General features: G+C 38.1%; 1 protein-coding gene across 38 annotated transcripts in view; it reads right to left on the bottom strand.

Annotated features, from left to right (window-relative positions):
• SUGCT (succinyl-CoA:glutarate-CoA transferase) overlaps nucleotides 1-25,617 on the bottom strand; it is a 796,973-nt gene that overhangs the window by 383,636 nt on the left and 387,720 nt on the right. For all 38 annotated transcript variants that reach the window (XM_064290193.1, XM_064290192.1, XM_064290195.1 and 35 more), the window contains one exon: nucleotides 19,959-20,056. The gene's annotated coding sequence lies outside the window, so the exon portion shown is untranslated. The remainder of the gene's footprint in view (nucleotides 1-19,958; nucleotides 20,057-25,617) is intronic.

Genomic DNA, 25,617 nt, shown 5'->3' with positions numbered 1-25,617 from the left:
TTCCCTTTTTTTCTCTTTTGATTAACATAATCAGTAAGTTTGCCTTTTTAAATTAAAAACCCATTAGACTCCATGCCATCAAGTCAATTCCAACTCATAGCAACCCTGTAGGCCGGAGTAGAGCTGCCCTATAGAGTTTCCAAGGAGTGGCTGGTAGATTTGAACTGCTGACCTTTTGGTTAACAGCTGAGCTCTTAACCACTGTGCTACCAGAGCTCATTGGCATTATATAATAAGCATTTTCCTTGCTTTGAAACATTTTCAGTAACTTAATTTTTAGTGAATGTACAATATTCCAAAGGAAAAGTACTTAGTTATTTCCCTAATGCTAGGTGAATAACTGCAATTGTATGCATATCTTTGTCTTTATCTTGATTCCTCTAAGGAGATTCTCTGGGACTGTTAAGGTTGAATATTTTGAAATAGTTATTGGGTTACTAAGAATGAACACTTTAAAGCTCCATATGTCTGTTGTCCACTTGCCTTCTCCAGCAGGCTACGCACTATTAAGTCTTACAACACATTATATAATATTACTATTTATTTTTATAAATATTTGAAAAATTAAAAACAGTGAAAAATTTAATTTTTAGTTGCTTATGTTAATCATCAGTAAGGTTGAATACTTTTTCATACATTAATTTGACATTATAATTTCAGTTTTTGTAAATTATTTCTTCAGGTTAATCCATTGGTGATTGTTGAGTTTTTTTCTGATCTATTTTAATATTCTTTTTGTAAAATAACTACCATTGTGTATAGTTAAAAATGTTTTCCCAGTTTGTTATTTTTCAATTTTATTCACTATGTTGTAACATTAGCATAAGTTCTACTATGTAGTAAGGTTGTCATCTCCAATACTTCTTAAAATTTTTTAAAAATTAGTATATTTATTCTTGAAGACAAACTTTAAAATTTGTTAAATTCCAAAAATAACCTCACTGAAATGGTGTTTGGAGTTTCATTAAACTATTCCCCTCAGTGCCGTCGAGTCGATTCCGACTCATAGCGACCCTATAGGATAGAGTAGAACTGCCCCATAGAGTACTAAGATGATAAAAATTGATATCTCTGCAGTATTTAGTCTTCCTAGCCAAGAAAGTTTTACAGCTTTCTTCATGTAAGTCTCATACATATCTTGTTTCCATTATTCCTGTGTATTTCATATTTGGATGTAGCTGCTTTTCACCATACATGGAATCTCTCTTTCATTACATTTTTTGCATTATACAGGAAAATATTGTGGTTTGTACACTAATTTTGTATTTGGTCACATGCTTAACTCTATTCTAAAGCTTTAAGTATTATTATTTATTAATATATTTAGTATTTCTTAGTGCTTTTTATTTTTAGCCTAACAAATATAACTGTTTTAGTGAACAACCTATACTTAGTATTCACTCAGAGTCCACCTTTATAGTTCCCATCTTCCAACCCACTCTCTGGATTTTGTCTTTCCCAAACCCTGAATAAAATCTTGGAAAATCCCATAGCATTTCCAAACCACCTTAGGTAATGAATTCATAGTCCTTTTTTACATCATTTAAAACAATCCAATCTAGTCTAAGAACTACCTGACTCCAGTCCAGTGTAACAGTTAAAACTCAGAACTCTTATTCAAGTTCAAGTTACTAGGTTTCCTATGACATTAATATCTGAGATAAGCTCTGCTTAATTGTAGTAGTGTATTCTTTTATATATTATTATATTCTATCTGATAGTATTTTAGTAACCATATTCCTAAATAACATCAGATTATATATGTTGATTTCCCAAACTGTGTTCCAAGGCACACTGGCATCCCTTGATGTGGTAATAGGAGTTGGGACTAGAGGGGTAAGAAGGAGAGAAGAAATTTTCTCTGGTCACATAAGTTTAGAAATTACTGCTTGCTACACTTCTTCATAGAGATTCACAATATATATTAGCATATTAAAACTTGTAAGAAATGCTCTAAAAATATATTTTGTCTTCAATTTGCATCTGGGCTAGAGTTATAACTTGTTCTGTTTCTTAAAATGTAAAAAACCAAAACCAAACCCAGTGCCATCGAGTCAATTCTGACTCATAGTGACCCTATAGGACAGAGTAGAACTGCCCCATAGAGTTTCCAAGGAGCGCCTGAAGGAGTTGAACTGCCGACCCTTTGGTTAGCAGCCATAGCACTTAACCACTACGCCACTAGGGTTTCCCTTAAAATGTAAGGAAAGAAAAAAATGTAACAAAAGAGACACTGTGCAAGTCTGGATGGAGCACAGGCCTCATGTGGCCTTGTAGCTTCTGCCTTTGCCCTTTGCACAAGTGCTCGGAAACTGCCATGTAGCCAACAGCCAGTACCAACTGGACAAGTAAGTGAGGCCATCTTGGACTACCCAGCCCAACTAGCCTTCCAGCTGAAAGCAACCACAAGGTCCAGCAGAACCACCAGCCAACCCTCAGAAGCATAAGAAATAACAAATCATTGTTATTTCAAGCAGGTGCTGGCAAAGTATGGGCCATGGGTCAAAACCAGACCACCACCTGTTTTTGTACAGTTCTCAAGCTGAAAAATGGATTTTACACTTTTAAGTGGTTCAAAGAAATTAAAAGAAGAATAATATCACACAGCATGAGAAAATTATAAAAAACTCAAATTTCAGTTTCATAAATAAAGTTTTATTGAAATACAGCCATGCTCACTCACTTATGTATTGCCTATGGTTGCCACCACACTACAATTACAGAGTTGAGTTGTTACGACAGAGACCATACGGCCCACAAAGCCTAAAATACTTCCTATCTAGCCCTTTACAGAAAAAATTTGCCAATATCTATTCAAAATAAATACATTTTAAAATGGTTTGTTACACACAATAGGTAACTAGTGTAAGAGTTCTAAATTTTCATCCCATTTGAAAAAAAAAAAAGTTTGCTTACCTTTAGGTGTTTTATAGTTCTATGTATATTTATATATTTAAATCTGTTATTAATTTGTAGAATATTCCACTGCAGTTAGTTTTCCTTTTCTGAAGCTTATTTTGAAGGTTTTCTTCATAGCCTAGTCTGTGATCGATGCTTATAAATGTGTCATGACATCATAAAAGAATGACATATTCACTACTTCAATTTGATTAATTATACTAAATAAATTCTCAGCTTTGTTCTTTTTGATCTATTTTAGATAATGGTATGTTAAATTATTACACAATAATTATGTTTTTCAAAAATTTCTCCTTGACTTTCTAATGGTTCTAAATATCTATGTATTAGAAGGATATCTTAATGTGTTTAATAATTGTTTGGAACCGTCAATTTATCTTATTTTCCGAACACAATACATATCAGTGGCCACCAAAAAGTGCCAATTCCAAAGCCATGAAGATCCAGGCCAGCATTTTGGTTTTCCTTTTTTGTTTCCCTTCATTAAATTAAACAGAGTACTGAGACTTAAATAAACTTAGACATTCCAATGTCTGGATTTTTCTTCTTCCAAAGTTAGCAAATGAGAAAAGAACAACAATTCACAATAGAAGAAAGAAAAATTATTTACAATGGGAAATACAATTTTATAAATTGAAATATTAAAAACTATATATGCCTCTAGATGTACGTTTACATATGTCTGTCTCTACATGTGTGCATGTGTGTGCGTGTGTATTTAAGGATTGCTTACAATCATCATATATACATACAGTGAGAAAGAGAGATCACTTTTTTCTTTTCCTAGACAGTATTACTCTAAACTCAAAATGTATCGTTAAAGAAAATAAGTAATTATTCTATCTGTGAATATGGTTGAAAAGCCATTGATAATCAGGAGATTCCAACCAAACCCTCACCAGCGAGCTGTGTGATTTTGGGGAAAACATGTTAAACTAGGACTAAGGTAGGTCCAGTCTAGCAATGGAAGCAGTGAACAGCCAATACTACTGTGGGTTGTCCAGGTGAGGATGGCCACACAGATCTGGTTACTAGCGAATGTTCCAGGGTAGCTGGTGGAAATCAAGACTTAGCAGGGATGTCAGCTGTCAACACTGGAAGAGGGAGAAGGTCAGCTCATACTAGCAACATCAGTTGATACAAGATCAAAGACCCAAGCAAAGTCTATGCTAGAAAGCTAAAAGGAGATGAGAATAAAACCCAAGTATAGGCAAAGTAGATGCAGATCAGAGCTCAGTCTGAGCCACCAGCAGGGAGGAATTGGGCAAGGCAGGAATGAGTCTGTGAGTCTGAGGAAAAAACCAAAGAGTCAGGAGACTCAGTCAAACTCCAGATAATCTATTGAACTCAAAGTCAAGACTGAAACAAGGTCACCCTGAAATGTCTAGAGAGCTGTACCTATACCCTTCCAAAAGGAATACCTTTAGAGTTGGCCTCATGGAGTCTCCCAGAAGATCTGAAGCAATCTCTGGCCCATGATGCCATTAAATTCTAAGTTCTCATACTTAGAAAAGGGTTAAATCCCATGATATCCACAGTTCTATCCAGCTCCCCAAATGTTTAGGGCTCTAACATTCTACAAATCTAAAAATACACATTGAGTTCCAATGCAAAAACAATAGAATTAAATGTTTTATCAAACGAAACAGTTTACTGGGTGCAGCTCAGTGAATTACTTAATATGGCCAAATGACTGGGTAAGGACAGGCAAATGAGGTGTTAGTGGCCCACCACAGGGATTAAATAGTTTGCTAATAATGTAAATAAGGTGTATGGCACCCTTGTGGGGGTAGACCATGCAAATAAGGCATATGGAACCCTAACGAGGGGATTGGTCAGTTTTGTCATCCTACTAGGCTTAAAAGAGCAGTCAAGCCCACAGCAGAGGGAGACCTACTGTCGCCAAGAAAGAAGAGCTAGGAGTGGAATGCATCCATTGGACCTGGGATCCCTGTGCTGAGAACTCTTAGACCCAGAAGACAGAGAGAGCTATAACACCAGAGATGGCGAGAGACAGCAAGAAGCAGTGGCAGAGAAATGGTGGCAGGAGAAGCGGAAGGCAGTACTGTTGGGTGTGTTGAACTTCAGAGGAAGAAAGCTGAGCGCCTTAGGGCTGAGGATTGCTGGCAGAGTGAGGTGCCTCTGGGCACCGATCAGCAGAACTAAAAGAGCTTTGTAACACTTGCCTGAACAGGGTACAAGCCAGGCTGAAGGGCCAAGGTACCAAGAGGATGCAGGACCATGGGGCCAAGAGGCTAAGGGCCAGAGGGAGGTGTGCCTGTGGGCACAGCCAAGAAGAAGCTGTCTTGACCAAAGAACAGTATGTGTGAGTCGTTTCTGATCTTGAATTATAACCCGTTACTTCCCTAATAATAGTATTGTCTGTGAGTTCTGGGTGGCCATTGCAAGAAATTATCAAACCCATCAGAGAAGTAGAGAGTGCCAAGAGAGGGACGGCTGGTGCCAGAATTGGTAAAAAGGTTGGGGGGTGGAGGCCTGTTTGACCTCCACCTCACAGGAATCAGGCTTGGGCTGTTGGTCTCCATTCTCCTTCCCCTTTGTGCAGTTAGAGTAGGTCAGACATCCAACACCACCACCCCTGCCATTTTGACACTGGGCTCCCTCCTACCAAAGCATCTGGCCCCCAACCCAGCTTTTTGCACACAAATATAAATATCCCACCACTACCATCCAATTCTTTCTACTAAAAGGCAGCATGGAATGGTTTATAGCCCTCCTTAAAAAAAGAGGGGGTGGAGGGTGGGAGGGATGACATTCCATTCTATCCTGACTCACTTAAAGACATCATTTGATTCTCAGTCACAAAGAATTCTCTTAACAGGGTGGAAAGAGCCCTGGTCAGGGGAACTTATTTGGAACTGCGGTGGTTCCCTTTGCATTCTGTAAGCCAAAGGGACGCGTTCCAGGGCTGTGTTTCTTTCTTCCTCCAGGCTGATTTTATAATAACAACACATAGCCACTTAAATCTACCTCCAAATAACCAACATTCAGAAAATGTATCACATAAAATATAGACATTTTACAAGGGACCATCTATTCACTGATAATGGCAGACCAAACATGGAATGCATAAGAAAACAAATGTGACCCTCACGAAATGTCAGGTCCATTTATCCAAATCAGCCCTTCTGCAGTGGAAGCCAGATAAACCCACAAAGATAATATTCAAAGCATGGTGGTGCAAGGGGGGGAGGGATAGGTTACAATAAATTATGTCGGTTGAGGAGATATAAAAATCACATGAAATGCAACCTCATAAGATGCTAATAGAAGCCAGAAAAAAAGGTTGGCAGCAAAGGCTTTAAAATGTGATCATATGGAAAAGAGAATATTGGAGTAACAAAAAAGTTAAAGAGGGAGAAAACAGTAAGTTTTCTTCTGTATATTAAAAACATGTAGACATGGAAGACTCGATGGTTGCCAGGTTTAGGGAGGGGAGGAATAAATCAGAGTTAAAAGAGACTTCTAAGCCTCCCAACCCTGGTGCTCAGCCTCTCATTCTGCTCCTCTTCCCCCACCTCAGGCAGCCAGGGCTTTCATGATTTCTCGCCATTAAAATCTAGTCTGAGGAAAAGAGCTGAGAAACCTTATTTACACTGAGGAATAACAGCTCAGGTTTTAACACTTCTTGTGCTGTTGAAGACTGAAGAATGGGAAGATTTTTAAGCAAAAAAAAAAAAATTTTAAGTCTGTAATTGCAGAATTTCTAAAATCAGCAAACTTTGCCATCAGGAAGATTTATTTTTCATGGAACAGAGGTTCCACCCAGTCCCTTATAAATTATATTATGAAGATACCACTGGGTGGTGCGAATAGTTAACACACCCCTGCTAACTGAAAAGTTGGAGGTTCAAGTCCACCCAGAAGCACCTCGGAAGAAGGTCTGTTGATCTACTTCTGAAAAATCAGCCATTAAAAATCTGATGGAGCACAGCTCTTGGCTGATACATGTGAGGTTGCCATGAATCAGTCAACTCGACAGCAACTAATTAAGGTGCCCAGTGATAAAATCCTCTCAGTTCTCTAAGCAAATCATGCCTTTCTTCATTCATGCAAATAAGTGAAACCCAATTAAAAGGTGATACATAATATCTACTTATTGTTTAATTTTAAACAAGTTCAAATACTGAGACAGGATAGGGAAGAAAGGTGAAGGGAAGGTTAAGGAAGGCAAGTGAGAGAAATGAAATAGGAATTTAGGAAAGGAAGAAAAGGAAAGAGACAGGTAATGGAAATTAAATGAACTAGTTTTACTTTCTATGAAAAATTAAAATTAAGAAAATGATAGATATTATTTAATAGGAAAGTAAAATCAAAAGTTTTTAGAAAGCCCGATCATAAAAGGGCAAAAAACTTGAATGGACATTCACCAGAAAGGACATTAAAATGGCCACCAAACACATGAAAAGATGTTCAACATCATTACCCATTAGACAGATATAAATCCACAATAAGATGGGTAAGAAAAAAAAAAAGAAAATAACAGCTGTTGGTGAGGATGTGGGGAAATTGAAACTCTTATCCAGTGCTGGTGGGAATGCAAAACAATGCTGCCATTGTGGAAAATAGTGGGGTGGTTCCTCAAAAAAACTAAAATTAAAACTATGATCCCACAATTCCACTCCTAGGTATATACCCAAAATACTTGAAAGCAGAGGCTCAAACAGATACTTGTACACCAACGTTCACTGAAGCATCATTCACAATAACCAAAGGGTAGGAACAACCTAAATGTCCATCAGCGAGTGAATGGAAAACAAAATGTGGTACATGCATAGACAATGGAATATTACTCAGCCAAGCAAGAGGAATAAAGTTTTGATACATGCTACAATATGGATGGAGCTTATTATGCTGAATAAAATAAGTCATAAACAAAAGGATAAATAGTGTATGATCTTGCTTACACAAAAAGACAAGAACAGGCAAATGTATAGAGACCAAAGTTTATTTGTGGTTACCATGGGTGGGACAGAGAGGGAAAGGGGGATTATTGCTTATGGAATACTGAGTTTCAGGTTACGATGATGTAAAAATCACATTAATTAAGGGTGGAGGTGGACAGCTGCATATTTTAAGTGCTGTCAATATGTTGTACAACTTTAAAAAGTTGAATTGGCAAAAGTTGTGTGATAAATATATTTATTACAAAAAAAAAAAGAGTAGCTGCTGAGGCTGCTTAGGTACAACCTAAACCTTCACGGTGCTTGGTTCCTTGGTTTGGAGGCTTAGGCTTCTGGTTTCACAAGGCACCCCAGTTAACTGGTCTAATATCATGTTTAGTGCTTCTGTTCTACCTCCTAGTTCACTGAGCAGTGCCTAGGGTCTTAAAAGCTTGCAAATGGCCATTCGAGGTACAGCAATTGGTCTCTATTCATTTGAGGCAAGAGAGGAAGAAAGAGAGTCAGGAATAGGAGGAGGAAATGGAATGTGTGCTAAGTGCCTCCATGAAAAACTGCCTATTTTGCCATGAGGCCAGAAGAACTAGATGATGTAAAGCTATCATTCCTGAACATTTGATCAAAGATTCTACAGAAGAATCCTGATCAAAAGGAGGGAAATGCAGAACAAAATTTTGAATTCTCCTGGAATCTGGATTTCTGGAGCCATCACTGCTAGATGAACCCCTGAAACCATTACCCTGAGATAAAAATAAATCTTAAACATTAAATAAAAATATCCCTGAAGTCTTCTTAAAATCAAACAATAGATTAGCTTAACTAGTAAAGAATGTCTGCCTTGAATATTGTGTTATTTTAAGATCTATCTATATGGCATCAAACTGGAAAGAGTAACTCGAAAGATTAGATAGGAACCTTAGGGGGCAGGAACAACTCGGAAAAGGAAGGTGAGAATGGTTGTACAACTTGAAGAATGTAATCAATGTCACTGAATTGTACATGCAGAAATTGCTGAATTGGTATATGTTCTGCTGTGTATGTTCTCAGCAATAACAACAAAAATAAATTATTAAAAAAAAAAAGTTTTCAGAAAGTTCAAAGATACCTGTTAAAACGTTGAAAACCTTAACCATAAAAATGACACTGGAGAATTCATGGATGGATGGATTTTACCTAAGAGGTCAAAGGCCCTGGCTAAAGCTCTTCATACAGGCTATTAACACAGAGTAAGGCGTCCTGGTAGCACAGTGGTTATGCACTCAGCTGCAAACCAAAATGTTGGCAGTTCAAACCCACCAACCACACCATGGCAGAAGGATGTGGCAATCTGCTTCCATAAAGATTTACAGCCTTGGAAACCCTATACGGTTGCTGTGAGTTGGAATGTATTTGATGGCAATGGGTATTAACACAGAGTAGTAACTAAGGAACACATAGAAATGTTTCACTCTTTTTTAAAGTACAGTCACAAATGCAAGGAATAAATAACTTCGTAAAGCGTTCTCAAGTTGCAAACTCATTGCCCACACTGAGGAACAAGTGTTTCTTGAAAGGGAACAGAATAGGGGCTATTAAGGTCCACTATCAGTTAAAAAAAAAAAACAAAAAACCTCAGCAGTATTAACAGCCTTAATTGGAAAAAAAAAACGAAGTTTAAATATATTCCTAACCCTTGTAAAATATTTTAATTTTTCAAAAAGTTAACCAGAAATCATTTATTTACCTGCAACAAGGCCATCCAGGCCCACTAAAAGGCTGGGATTTGCTTTTGCTAGAATTAAATCAAATCATGCAGAAATACTAGTTATATCATCCTAATCAGGATTTTCCAACAAATAGGTCATTGGTCTTACAAAATTTTATCATGTGATCTCCAGCATCCTTTCTATCAACAAGGCCACATTTTCCAACTTTCAGGAAGACTTGGAGTTAGAAAACCAAAAGAGAAAAACTCACTCCTCATTTTTCAAGCTGAAAGGACTAAAGAAAAAACTCAAGCTTCAAGTTGCATTGTTGAAGGATTCTATGGGCAAAATATTGAATGACTCAGAAAGCATCAAAAGAAAACGGAAGGAATACACAGTGTCACTGTACCAAAAAGAATTAGTTGACATTCAACCATTTCAGGAGATAGCATATGATCAATAACTGATGATATTGAGGGACAAAGTCCAAGCTGCACTGAACGCACTGGTGAAAAACAAGGATCCAGGAATTTATGGAATACTAATTGAGATGTTTCAACAAGCGGATGCAAGGCTCAAAGTGCTCACTCATCTATGCCAAGAAATTTGGAAGACAGCTACCTGGCTAACCAACTGGAAGACATCAATATTTGTGCCCATTCCAAAGAAACGTGATCCAACAGAATGCAGATTTTCAAACAATATAATTAATACCCCATGCAAGTAAAATCTTGCTGAAGATCATTCAAAAACGGCTGCAGCAGTATATTGAGAACTGCCCGAAATTCAAGCAGGATTCAGAAGAGGATGTGGAACAGGTGATATCATTGCTGATGTCAGATAGATTTTGGCTGAAAGCAGAGAATACCAGAAAGATGTTTACCTGTATTTTATTGACTATGCAAAGGCATTCAACTGTGTGGATCATAACAAATTATGGATAACTTTTCAAAGCAAGAGAATTCCAGAACGCTTAATTGTGATCATGCAGTACCTGTACACAGAACAAGAAGCAGTCTTTTTAACACGACAAAGGGATACAGCATGGTTTAAAATCAGGAAATGTATGGTGTATCACCATACTTATTTAATCTGTATGCTGAGCAAATAATCAGAGAAGCTGAGCTATATGAAGAAGAATGTGCATCAGGATTGAGGGAAGACTCATTAATAACCTGCAATATGCAGAAGACACAACCTCGTTTGCTGAAAGTGAAGAAGACTTGAAGCACTTACTGATGAAGATCAAAGACTACAGCTTTCAGTATAGATTACATCTCAACATAAAGAAAACAAAAATCCTCACAACTGGACCAATAAGCAGCATCATGATAAACAGAAAATACTGAAATTGTCAAGGATTTCATCTTTCTTGGATCCACCACAATCAACGACTATGGAAGCAGCAACCAAGAAATCAAACAATGCATTGCATTGGTAAAATCTGCTGCAAAGACTTCTTTAAACTGTTAAAAAGCAATGATGTCACTGTAAGGACCAAGGTGCACCTAACCCAGGCCATGGTATTTTCAATCACCTCCTATGCATTCAAAAACTGGACAATGAATAAGGAAGATGGATGAAGAATTAACATATTTGAATTATGATGTCAGCAAAGAATACTGAATATACCATGGACTGCTAGAAGAATGGATACATCTGTCTTGGAAGAAGTACATCCAGAATGCTTCTTAGAAGCAAGGATGGCAAGACTTCATCTCATGTAGTTTGGACATGTTATCAGGAGGGACCAGTCTCTGGAGAAAGACATCATTCTTGGTAAAGTGGAGGGTAAGTGAAAAAGTGGAAGACCCTCAACAAGATGGATTTGTACAGTGGCTGCAACAATGGGCTCAAACATAGCAACGATTATGGGGATGGCATAGGACCGGGCAGTATTTTGTTCTGCTGTACACAAAAAAACACAGGGCAGCTGTAAATCAGAGCTGACTAAATGGTACCTAAAACAATCAGGATTTCTGACTGGCAGTTAAATAGGACTTTATTAAATAAAAACAGTGGAAGTTAATTTATGTAGCAGTTACACTTTGGGAGAGAAAAATCTCTCAAAAACATGGAGTTCATGAATTTAAAAAAAAATTACAATCTTTGGTGGTAAAAATTTGGGAACTGTAATATAGGAATGTCAAAGATTGAGATTCTCAAAATATACTGCACACTGCTGCATGCCGAGCATTGTGCTAGCTGTTTTAATGCCTGATCTATCTTTTAATTCTCACTGTGATGTAGATACTGTCATGCTCATTTTATATATGAGAACTGGTAGCTGGGAGCAATCATGTGACTTGCTTGAGACCATGAAGCTTGTCAAATTCAGGTCTTCTGACATTCTGTGATCATAGCACATGCCTACTTAGTTTAGATGAAGTCCTCATTTTCAGCTCTCACTACTTTCTACCTTTTTTTTTTTTTTTTTGTAGGAACTGACATGGGACTCTTCACTCTCCTCCTGTAGACTAGGCCTGGTAAACTTAGATAGCTTTGGACTGGTTCATGCATTCACTAACTGAAAGAACAGTTACTGAGTGCCAGAAACCCAAATAGGCCCTAGAAGTGAAAACCAAAAAGATATAATCTGGACTTTATCAAAATTAAAAACTTTTGTGCATCAAAATACATTGTTAAGGAAGTGAAAAGACAACCTACAGAATGGGAAAAAATATTTGCAAATCATATATCTGATAAGGGTCTAGTATCCAGAATACATAAAGAACTCCTACAACGCAACAACAAAAAGACAAACAACCCAATTAAAAACATGAGTAAAGAACTTAAATAGACATTTCTCCAAAGAAGATAAACAAATGGCCAACAAACATGTGAAAAAATGTTCAACATTACGAGTCATTAGGGAAATACAAATCAAAGCCACAGTGAAACATGATTTCACAGCCACTAGGATGGCTATTATGAAAAAAAATGGAAAATAACAAGTGTTGGTGAGCATGTGGAGAAATTTTAACACTCGTGCTTTGCTGGTGGGAATGTGAAATGGTACAGCTGCTGTGGAAAACTGTTTGGGGGTTCTTCAAAAAGTAAACATACAATAACCTTATGACTCAGAAATTCCACTCCTAGATATACTCAAAAGAACTGAAAGGAGAGACAGAAGCATAGGAAGGGGTACTTATAATAGACAAGCGAGGCAGGAAAAGTTCCCGAAGCTTGTGTTCATTGTAATGAACTAGTAGGGGCCAACAAGATGAAATGACTTCATCATTTTAGTGAAAAGCAATGAGCATGTGGGAATACACCAAGGATTAATGAAATATCTAGAATAGGCAAGTGTATACAAATCTACCAACTGTCAGTTTGTTATACTGCGGTGGCTTAAGTTTTGCTATGACAATGGAAGCTATCCCACCAGTATTTCAAATATCATCTGGGTCACCCATGGTGGACAGGTTTCAGTGGAGCTTCCAGACTAAGGCAGACTAAGAAGAAAGGCCTGGCTATCTACTTCAAAAACTTGCCAAGGAAAACCCTATGGATCACAATACAATATTGTCCAGTATAGTGCCGGATGATGAGACCCCTAGGTTGGAAAACAAAAAACTAAACCCACTGCAGTTGACTCGATTCTGACTCATAGCGACCTTATAGGATAGAGTAGAACTGCCCCATAGGGTTTCCAAGGAGCATCTGCTGGATCTGAACTGCCAATCTTTTGGTTAGCAGCTGAACTGTGAACCACTACAACACCAGGGTTTCCAAGGCACTCAAAATACACAGCGGTTGCAACAATGGACTCCAGCACACCAACCACTGTGAAGATGGAGCAGGACCGGGCAACAGTTCTTTCTGTTGTACACAGAACTTACGCGAGTCAGAGCCAAGTCAACAGCAACTGACATTCAACCCTAAGGTTATCAGTGGTTACCAGGGGTGGGCACGAGGGAGGGGGGAAGGGGACTCATACTTGAAGATAATGAGCTTATTTTAAAGGTGATGGCAAAATTTGGACACAGATATTGGTGATTGTTGTACAACATGATGAACACAATGTCACTGAATTGTACAGGTGAAGAATGTTGAAATGGTAACTTTTGTTACATATATGTTTACCGCAATGAAAATAAATAAATAACCATGCCACATTATAACCAGTACCAAGTGGTTGGGAGTGGCTGGAACAAAGCCAACAAGGTGGAAGACACAATTATGTGTGTTAAAATAAATGGTTTAAATTTATACTTAAAGCTGTGGAGTGTCCCTGAAAAACCTAGGCAGGGAAATGGAATAATCAAAACTTTTTGATGGTACCAACTTATTTTTATTTTAATTAGCATTAAATTTAGCACCCTTGAAGTTATAGTCCTCCTACAACAGCCAAGAAATGTTCCGTATTTCTACTCTCCAATATTCTGCACAAGTCTAGTAAAATAATTCAACACCAAATTTTGGAAATGATCAGATTATGTTAAGATCTTAAATAAAGCCCTGATTCAATGCAACAAGTATTTGTTCAGCACCTCTATTTAGAAGGCCCTGTACCAGGGCATTTAATTGCATAATACTTCAATAGAGTAAGCCCTGAATATCAGATCATCCAAAACAAAAAGAATTGTTCACTAACAGAATTGCTGCAGTACTTTAAAAGGTAAACTTATCTAATGCAGTTGATTTTATTTATGAAGATTTAGCATAATCAACTTTTTAGGAATGCTTTTACTAGAACCACATCGGCGTACGCTTACTTTACATTTTTCAAAAAGCAATTTAAAAGTTGTCATCGGCTTCTTTCCAAACTACTTTTTTCCCTTCTCTGCTGATCTTTTTTTTTCTTACTATAAAATTACACTCAATTCAATATCTCTTTCTTTGACCTCTCTTTTTTCTTCGTCCGCCTAGTCATTCTATCTACTTGTGACTTGCCCAGTTTGAGGTCAGTCCCCTCCTCTGGCATCCCCTAGGACCCTATACAGACAGTTATCCTGTCACCTCGCACCCACTATTTAAACCATTGGTTTACTTGTTTGCTTTCCAAATTAGACCATGAGCTCCTCCGGATCCAAGACCTCTTCTTCCATCTCTGTATCTGCGGGACCAGTGAACTCAGTTGGCATCCCAAAAAATGGTGGTGACAAAAGCACAGGGGAGAGGAATAAAATGTATTTTATTCCTATTTTCTCCATCCTTTCTGTTTTCCTTCATCCTCATTTCATTTCTTCCTATTATTTCTCCCCAACCACTAATATGTCATCGTTATCCTCCCGTTCTTAGTTTCAACACACATCACGACTGTCGATCTCTCTCCTGAGGTCCTAACAATTGCAAAAACGCTGAGCCAGTGTGTGAGGAACACGGGTTTGAGAGCGTGCTGCTTCTTCCCACTGCAAAGAGCAGGTTTGTTATAACAAGCCGTGGATTAGCCCTTTTATGTCCCCCATTTTGTGTTAACTGGGGACTTTCAACATGCTTCAGCATTGCCGGGCTTTCAGTCTTAGCAGCTGGGTAAACAGACTTCTGCAACACCATGGATAAAATGGCAAGCTCAAGGGGAAAGTCTTTCACCTTTAAATTTAAAAAGCAAAAAAAAAAAAAAAAAGAGAGAGAGAGAAAGAAAGAAAGGCTTGCTCTTGGCCGCAGTTGGGGCATAGTTACACCTGAGAGCACTTCAGGGGACTAGTGTGTGTGCTGGCTGTGGAAAACTCAGCTGATGACAAAAACATGTAGCTGCCTTCCTGACTGAGGCTGACAGCTCTCAGAGAGGAGCATCAAACTATATTTTAGCAAGAATAACAAAGAAGCAATGTAAGTGACTGACATTCCTAGTAAAAAACATTGCCGTTGAGTAAATTCCAACTCATACAGACCCTGTGGGACAGAAGAGGACTGCCCTACGGTGTGTCCAAAGAGCAGCTGGTGGATTTGAACTGCCAACCTTTTTGTTTGCAGCAGAGCTTTTAACCACTGCACCACCAGGGCTCTGACATTCCTAGTAGTCACCCTCAAAACGGGCTACAGATTTCATAGAACACAAAGGAAATCACCGGACTCTAAAAAATTTAAATGAATACTTATCATGGACAAGGAAACACTCAAAAAGTACTCAAGAGAAAAACACTTTGGAAGGGAGCTTTTGAAACACAAGAGGAAGTCCATGTGTATACTTAGGAGAACAGACTTTGTAAAAATGTGTAAGTGCCTTTGGATATCAAATCGGGTGTAAGGGGTAAGGGTTTTTCAAATTAATTCAGTGAGTTCATCATTCCTAAATTAAAAATGCAGAGCTTTTTTTTTTTTTTTTTAACTGCCTGGAGTGAAAATTCAGTTTCACAAAACCTCTACAGCTTTTACATATTTGGAAGATTTTCTAAAATTATACAGGTTGAGGGAGCATTAAGGGACAGTACACATGATGTAATGTTTAATTGCAAACTAGTCATAAACGTGATATACTCACATAGTAATGTAGTTACTGTTACTAAAAATAACCTTTAATATAGAAATGATTGGCAAATCACAATAAAAAAATCTAGCATGTATATCAATGTGCTCAAAAAGAGACAATAAATTATTAACAGGCACAGCCTGTAGCAGCAAAAGCAAGGAAAAAAAAAAGATTTCATGAACAATATGAAAAACTAATTTCTTAAACTCATCAAAATGTTTTTAATGGAAGGATTCTTTAAAAACATGTTTTCTAGAAAGTCTACTGGGGTTAACCTAATGAAAGTTCTGGGAGGGAATTTTTTTTAATATATACCCAATGCTCAGAACAGTGACTGGCACATGGTAGTTGTTCAATAAATATGTGAGAGATGAATGAATGAATGAATGAATGAATGAATGGGAAACATATACCATTTAAACTCTTGAGTCCCTCTAGTTTCCTCAGGTGAGAAAGGTGGTCATGGTGACTCCAAGTTGCTAGAATAACTATTAGCTCCCTAACAAGTATTCCCTTCAAGACATCTCTTAAAGTTAGATAGAAAATAGAAGTAGTTGATAAGCAAACTCATTTTATGACCTCCCTCCCCCCAAAAAAATCCTTTTATTCCACAAGTTTAAGAAAGTACTTCATCATAGAGGTTGGGGCGACTTTTAGAACATGCCTTGCCTGCCCCCCCCCCACTCTCTCTGAAGACAGCTACAACCACTCCCCCCTCTTGCTCACTGGGCTCCAGTCACTCCATTCTCTTTGCCACTCCTTAAACTCTACAACGACACACCCTCTGCCCACAATGCTTCCCCCCAGATTTTTGCCTGCCTCTCTCATTTCCTTGCAGGTCTCTGCTGAAATGTCACTTTATCAGAAAGACCCGCCCTGACCATCCTAAATGAAATAGCCACATTCACACCCAGCACCTGGCGCTACTCATTTCCTCGCCCTGCAGGATTGTTCACCAATTCACTTGGTTTCATTCACTTCTCTATTTCCAGCACTTGCAATAGTGCCTACTACATGGTAAGGGCTCAATACATATTTATTGAATAAATTAAAAAACAAGGACACAATAGTATTTCATGTGACACTTCTGGGAGGCAATATGACATGCTGCGAAACTGATGGCCTTTTGAATCCCATTTCTAATCGTTCACTATGTGTCTGACCTTGAGATTAACCTCCCTAAACTTCAAATTTTCATTTATAAAATGAGAATAATAATGTTTATCTGGCATGTATTTGGCATCTAATAAGTGCTAGTTCTGCTCCTTCCTTTCCGCCTGTGTCCTTTTTTGGTTGGGGGCTAAATGTGCTGCGTTGTTAGAAAACAAACTTCAGTTGATTCAAAAGTTCTGAGTTAGCTGCGAAATGTAAGGAATGATGTGTTGAGCAAGACCAAAAGTTGAGCGGAACCCTAGGCAATATTCCCAACAACAATTAACGTTCACCATGTTTGTGTTTGATAACTGATGGCACAAAAAGGACACCTTCTTTCCTGAAGGCGCCGTCATCTGACGGGAAACTGAAAAGAGGTATTCGAGGATGGTTTCACGTAGACACGGAGCTGTCTTAAAGCATGGCTATGTTTTAGAATAATGGTTAGTCTGGGAAGCATTCCAGAGAGGGAACAAAAATAACCAAAAGGCAGTGTGGCTGGAGCAAGGGCTTTATATTGAAGCATATTAGAAGAAAAGGTAGAGAGGAAAGGTGAAGTCAGATTGTGGAAGGACCTGGATGTCAGATTGAAGAGACTAGATTTAATCCTGTAGTTAACAGGACGGCACTAAGTTTTTGTGTTGGCAAAACATAAATCATATAATGAAAATGATAAATGTTAAACATTCATAGAGGCTTCTCAAAGCCAAGTACTAAACAGTACTGATGAATCCAGTAACATTTGTGCAGAGAAACAATTGACAAGATTATAAATGAGAGTGAATCAATATCCTAATCTTCCCTGGTCATCAGTTTGATCCATCATGGAGGAGGGGACACTTGAGCTGTAAGAGACTGAAGAGTTGCAAACCACAAGAGAGCACCCAAAAATGTCAACACTAGCCTAACAGAATATGAAATCTGGCCTCTAACCAATCATCTGCGGTCTAGGGTTTAACAATACCTAAGATGATGTTTTTTTTAAGATGATGTGACTTCCTTATCAAATTCCCTCTCTTAAGACTACCTCTAGTCTCTTCCTTGTGGTTTGATTCCTTATTCCTTCTTAAGTCTGAATAAAAACATAACTTCATGGGCTCCAAAATGCTGAAACTCCTACTTCTGTGTATAGAAAAGTAGAAAGCAGTGACAGATTGTTTAATTTACCCCAGAGAGGGAAAATGGAAATCAACCTGTTATAGATGTTACTGAAAGTCTTTCTACAGCAGAATGCTTTAACAGAACTTAGCAAGGAATAAAATTTTCAGGATCTAGGAAACCAATGACTTAACTTTGTGGTTCCCAAAGTTATAAAGGTATCGGCAGCTGAATAACAAGATGACACTTATATCTGCCTAGGTTTTGTATTTTTCTTGGGATCCACTCTTCTCACAGCATGGATATGATTTATTTAGACTCTCAAAGAGCTTTTGATAAAGTTTCTCACAAGAGGCTATTATTGAAAGTTGGTAACCATGGTGTGAAAGGAAAAAATCATATCAATGAATTAAATGAATTAAAAACCGCTTGAGAGACAGAGAGGCAAAAAGCAGAAATAAATGACCGATTCTCATGTGGAGAAAGGTTAATGATTGAGGGCTCTGGGGATTTGTGGTAGAATCAGAGTTATATTTAACTAATGACCAGAAAAAGGGAGCCCAATTCTCATTCGCCTCCATTCTCTGCCTATCAGTCCCATACACAGAGTAGCTATTGACTGGAAGGGCATCTGGCACACGGAGAAGATAGGTGCAGCACAGAGAAGTGCTTACAAATTCAGAAAACAGCCAACAGATAAGTGAACATTGACCCAGAAATACATATAAAACCCATTCCCCAAATAAAAAGGGGACAGAAATAAAAACTACCTTAGCAGAGCTTTATTTTCTTAAAACTTCAAAATATACTACATAAAAACACATGGGGCTTTTTAAAATGAAAAGATATACTATTAACACAAAAGCATCTAATTTATTGGCAGAACGAGAGCAAATTTTCATTACTAAAAAAGGCGTTTTGATTTGTGAAAACCACAAAGCCTATTTTTATAGATTCAGAGGAAATCTGAAAGAAGACAAAAGTGAAACTTACAGGCAAGAGTACAAATTATTACTCTTTTTTGAGGCAAACTAGAAAAAAAAAGGGTACAGGTTTTAACAAAAGCATAACCTGACATGAACAGAATAATTTGGAAACCAAATACTTTAACATTTATCCTATAAGACCCATAACTTAATCTGGCATTTTCAGTGACTCTGAATTATCATCATAACAAACATTCACAGAAGGAGCTTGGAAAAGACAATAAACTCGACTTAACCTCCCTTTGCCTCATATTAACTGTGAAATGAGGATAGTAGTACTTACCACACAGGATTGTTGTAAGGGTTAAATGAGGCAATATATGTAGCACATTTAATGAAGCAAAAGTATAATGATAATAATATTATTATTATTATTATTATTATTATTATTATTATCACTTAAGATATACTAAACACAAACAATTACATGCCATAAATAAGTAACCCAGTTCAGGCGATTGTGGCTGTTTTAGTTTTATCATAGTTATGACTCAGTATTGAATACCAAACCGAACCTGTTGCCATCCAGTTGATTGCAACTCAGCAACCCTACAGGACAGAGTAGAGCTGCCCCGTAGGGTTTCTAAGGAGTGGCCAGTGGATTCAAACTGTCAACTTTTTTGGTTAGAACATGTAAAATGCTTTTGAACAAAGAAAAAAAACAACTTTGTAAAATAGAAGAAAATTATAGTTGTTCTAAATAAGCCAAAGATATCAAACACCAGATAAATGCTTATCACATATTAATTCATAAATGTATAAATATTAGATCCAAACTTACCATGCAGATAGTATTTTAATAAGCTCCTTTCTATTCTGTACACGAAGGTGGTTAGTTTTATACTTGGAGTCAACAATAAATTCAGGCAAATTTGGGATCTAAAAGAGAAAAATAATTTTAAAATATAACTCACAAATATTTCATGTATTTGCTTATTTGGTACAATTGTTCAGGGCCTACCACACACTCTCATAACCATTCCTTGGTAGTCTTTACACCTCTCAACAAAGGCATATAGAAGGAAAGATCATACAATTAGGATGGATCATGCCAGTGACTGGTTTTGTCACTTATATATAGGAGGTCTTCACTAGGTTTAAGCACATATGTAAGCATAGAAGAGTAATCAGAACCCATTAAGTGTTGTGCCCATATATGACCATATCGGAAAAGAGCTATCTGACCCCATTATAAGTCTTATCTAGAAGAAGTAGTCCCCAGGTGGTGGAAATGGTTAATGCACTTGGCTGCTAACCAAAGGTTAGGAGTTCGAGTCCAACTAGAGGTACCTCACAAGAAAGGCCTGATGATCTACTTCCAAAAAATCAGCCACTGAAAGCCGTATGTAGCACAGTCCTACTCTGACACACATAGGCTCACCACAAGTCAGAGCCTATGGCAACTGATTTGGTTTTGGTTTTAGAGGAAGTAGGAAGAGAGGTAAAAATAGGGTCAAACTGAACTACTTCAGACAACCAACATCATAAGTGCATGTGTATGCACTTAAATGAAGCTCAAAATCAACATATATCTTATAGGTACATTCATTTATTTGTTCCACATGTAAATAAAATAATATTATCTGTCCCAATAGTCCTATCCAGGATGTTTGGACAAGGTGCTAAAATAAAGTGAAAGCATATACATTTACCCCAAATGCTCACCACTGAAACGATGTCAAATTAAAAGATAGTCCTCCCATAGAAGTGTCATGATTTTTATTTACTATGTCTCCCTGAAGGAATAACAAAGAGAAATGCTTTCATATATTTTCTCTTTTGCTCCTCCTCAATAAAGGGAAAAATCTATCTCGCAATTCCCTTCAGAGATCGTGCAGTTTTCACAAGACCGTAAGGAAAGTACCAAGTGGATTTGGAATGGAAATGGAGTTTTAAAAAGAATGTGTGGAGGCAGTGTTTGGCAGTAGTGTTGGAAAGTCAGAAGGAGCACTTACGGGGTAGGGGCAGGCAATGTGGCCTAAGGAAAGCTTCCCCACCTCTATTAACATATTTGCTTTAAACATTTAATGGTTCCATTTGTTTCCCACAGCTTAAATAAAATCAAGCCATTCATCATCTCTATAAAGGAGACAGAAGTGAAGAACGTTCCCTGGAGGAAAGAGACCCTCTCAATGGTGTGATTTCTCCTCCACGTACTTCACTTAGGTATCCACATCCTTTGGGACTAATAAAGACAGCATTACTCCCCTGGATGTTAAAAAGTGATACCACATACAGTGCCATTTCTAAAACAAACACCCCATCAACAACCTGATTCAAGAATTGATCTCAAAGTTTGTCCGGGAATCAGAAACTTTGCCTCCCTAAGAATGAATAAGTCATCTCAAGTAAAAGCAAGTGTCTTCACTAAATCACAGATTAAGATTATAAATCTGGCCTCACCCTGAACACACTATGAGCTACATAAAAAAACTACTGAGTGACTGCACTCCAGGGTAACTGGGAATCCCTCATGTGCCCTTCTCTGTATTTGACTTATTAGACCTCTTCTCTGCAAGTTAGTGTGAAGTAGCAGGTCAAAGTAGTTATCCTTCTGTCTTCAGCTACGACAGCATCCAAACTGTTTCTAGAGAGACTCCTTCAAGTGCTATGATCGTAAGGTTTTTCTTTGAATGATTGAAAAGAGTGCTTCCTAGAATAAAATCAAATAATATACATGAATGCGGAAACCCTGGTGGCATAGTGGTTAAATGCTACAGCTGCTAACCAAAGGGTCGGCAGTTCGAATCCGCCAGGCGCTCCTTGGAAACTCTATGGGGCAGTTCTACTCTGTCCTATAGGGTCGCTATGAGTCGGAATCGACTCGACGGCACTGGGTTTGGTTTTTGGTTTTGGTATACACGAATGCACTTGATATATTATGCACTAAACAAATGTAAACTCATCCAACTAGGTACTATTTCCCCCAAAATAAATAATAAAGCATAGGCTCGTTTAAAACAGAAGGAGGGAAGGTGGGAGGAAGTGACAGAGAAAGGGAAAGAGCGAGCGAGGAAGGGAAGACTCTAAGAAAAATGAAGAGACACAATAACAGAAACTGCAAAGTGTTTTAATACCCCTGTGTTCCAATGGCTCCCCATCTCCCTTAGAGAAAAAGCCAAACTCCTTATGATGATCCAAAAAGTTCTACACAATATGGCCCCATTACAGCAACTAAGCAACAACAACCAACTACTGTGTAACATTTCCTGCTTCTCCTTTGTTCATCCTGCTGCGGCTACACTGGCTTCTTGCTGTTCCAGGGATATGTCTATCACACTTCTCCTTCTGAGTTTTGCGCTGGCTATTTCCTTTGCCTGAAACATCTTCCACCAGATCTCCACTTGGCTAACCCCTTATCTCCTTCACTGAGTTGGCTTAAATTTACCCCCATCATAGCCAGCTCTACTCCACCCAACCCATTACTCCCTTGTTCCTCCTTCCTCTGCTCTATTTCTTCCGTAACCCTATCACCTTCTGGGAGTCCCTGGGTGGTGCACATACTTAACATGTTCGGCTGCTAAACAAAAGGTTGGAAATTCTCATTCACAGGTGCCTTGGAAGAAAGCCCTAACAATCTAATTTGGAAAAAAAATCAGCCATTGAAAACGCCAGGGCGCACAGTTCTACTATGAGACACATGGGGTTACCATGAGTTGAAGTTGACTCGCCAGCAAATGGTATCACCTCCTAACATATTTATTATATTTATTGTTTGTCTGTCTGTCCTGCTAGAAGGTATGTTCCCAATGGTCAGGGCACATTTTGTTCGCTGGTGTACCTCAAGTGCTGAGAAAATATTTGTTGATGGCTGATCAACCCACATAAAAAAAAAAATTTGAACACTTTGAGGTATATGGCCTTCCAGACATTATTCTATGTATAGACCTTATTCCACCAATTCTAAAATGACTTTTCAAAAAATTATTAATTGAGGTGAAATTCACATAACATAAAATAAACCATTTTAAAGTGAACAATTCTGTGGCATTTAGTACATTCTCAATATTGTAAAACCACGTCTATTGATGGTGAGTGGAGGAACCCCCGAGACTATGGCCCTTGGACACCCTGCTAACTCAGAACTGTAGCCACTTCCCAAGTCCTCCTTTCAGCCATAGATTAGACAGGTTTATAAAACAAACAATAACACAGGTGAGGAATGTGCCAGAATATTTCCATTGCTCCAAAGCAAAAGCCCTTTACCCATAAAGCAAAAGCCCTTTACCCATAAAGCAGCTTCTCCCCATTCCCCCTTCGCTGCCCACCAATGTGCTTTCTATCTCTATGGATTTACCTATTCTGGATATTTCATATAAATAAGACCATACAATACATGACCTTTTGTGTATGGCTTCTTTACCTCAGCATAAATTTTTTTTAACTTTATTGTGTATTAAATGAAAGATTAAAGCAAAATGAGTTTTTCATTCAAAAATTATACATAAATTGTTTTGCGACATTAGCTGCAATCCATGCAATGTGTCAGCATTCTCCCCCTTTCCGATTCCACCCTGAGTTCTCCACGGCCATTCATTCAGTTTTCCTATCCCTTCTTGCCTTCTCTTCTTTGCTTTCGGACAGGTGTTGCCCATTTGGATACCTACTTGATTGAACTAAGAAGCACATTCCTTACTTGTGTTATTGTTTGTTTTATAAACCTGTCTAATCTATGGCTGAAAGGAGGACTTGGGAAGTGGCTACAGTTCTGAGTTAGCAGGGTGTCCAGGGGCCATAGTCTTGGGAGTCCCTCCACTCACCATCAGACCAGTAAGTCTGGTCTTCTTTTGTGAACTTGAATTTTGTTCTACAATTTTCTCCAGCTCTGTCCAGGACCCTCTATTGTGATTTCTGTCAGAGCAGTTGGCGGTGGTAGCCAGGCACCATCTAGTTATTCTGGGCTCAGGCTGGCAGAGTGTGTGGTTCATGTGGTCCATTAGTCCTTCGGACTAGTATTTGCCTTCTGTCTTTGGTTTTCTTCATTCTCCTTATCTCCGAACGTGATGAGATCAATAAATGTATCATAAATGGCCACTCACAAGCTTTTAAGACCCTAGATGCTACTCACGAAAGTGGGATGTAGAACATTTTCTTTATGAACTATGTTATGCCGACTGACCTAGATGTCCCCCAAGACCATGGTCCCTCCATAACCCAGTCCCTCAAGGTGTTTGGACGTGTTTAGGAAGCTCCTATGACTTTGCTTGGTCATGTTGTGCTGGCTTCCCCCATGTTGTGTGTTGTCTTTTCCTTCACCAAAGTTAAAACTTTTCTATTACCTAGTTAGTGATTTCCCCTTCCTCCTCTCCCACATAACCATCCAAGATTGCTTTTTCCAGTGTGTAAACCTTTTCTTTGGTTTTTATAATAGTGGTCTCATACAATATTTATCCTTTTGTGATTGACTTATTTTACTCAGTATAATCCCCTCCAGATTCATCCATGTTGTGAGATGTTTCACAGATTTGATTCGTCATTGTTCTTCATCTTTGAGTAGTATGCCTTTGTGTGTATGTACCTCGGTTTGTTTATCCATTCATTTGTTGATGGGCATTTAGGTTGTTTCCATTTTATGCTATTGTGAATAATGCTACAATGAACATGGGTATGCATATGTGTATTTGTGTGATGGCTCTTATTTCTCTAGGAAATACTCCTAGGAGTGGGATTGCTAGATCACATGGTATTTCTATTTCTAGCTTTTTAAGGAGGTGCCATATTGTTTTCCATAGTGGTTGTACCACTTTACACTTCCATCAGCAGTGCATAAGAATTCCAATCTCACAGCAACCTCTCCAACATTTGTTATTTTGTGTATTTTAGATTAGTGTCAGTAATGTCGGGGTGCGACGGTATCTCATTGTAGTTTGATTTGAATTTCTCTAATGGCTAATGATGGAAAGAAACCCTGGTGGCGTAGTGGTTAAGTGCTATGGCTGCTAACCAGAAGGTTGGCAGTTCAAGTCCGCCAGGCGCTCCTTGGAAACTCTGTGGGGCAGTTCTGCTCTGACCTATAGTGTCACTATGAGTCGGAATCAACTCGACAGGAACAGGTTTTGTTTTTTGTTGTTGTTGTTTAATGGCTAATGATCACAAGCATTTCCTCATGTGTCTGCTAGTTGCCTGAATGTCTTCTTTGGAAGTGCCTGTTCATATCTTTTGACCATTTTTTAAGTGGGTTATTTGTCTTTGCTATTGAGGTGTTGAAGTATTCTATACATTTTAGAGATTAGACCCTGTTGGATACGTTGTAGTTCAAAAAATTTTTCCCAGTCTGTATGTTCCTTTTATTTTTTTGGTGAACTCTTTTGATGAGCACCTGTTTAATTTTTAGGAGATCCCAGTTATCTAGTTTATTTTCTGGTGTCTGTGTATTGTTAATTATGGTTTATATTCTCTTTATGCCATGTATTAAAGCACCTAGTGTTTTCCTAATTTTT

Source organism: Loxodonta africana, chromosome 8, assembly GCF_030014295.1.
Source record: "Loxodonta africana isolate mLoxAfr1 chromosome 8, mLoxAfr1.hap2, whole genome shotgun sequence".
NCBI classification, from domain to species: Eukaryota; Metazoa; Chordata; class Mammalia; order Proboscidea; family Elephantidae; genus Loxodonta; species Loxodonta africana.
The sequence above is the reverse complement of the archived record's forward strand: the minus strand, read 5'-3'. Positions and strand labels throughout refer to the sequence as shown.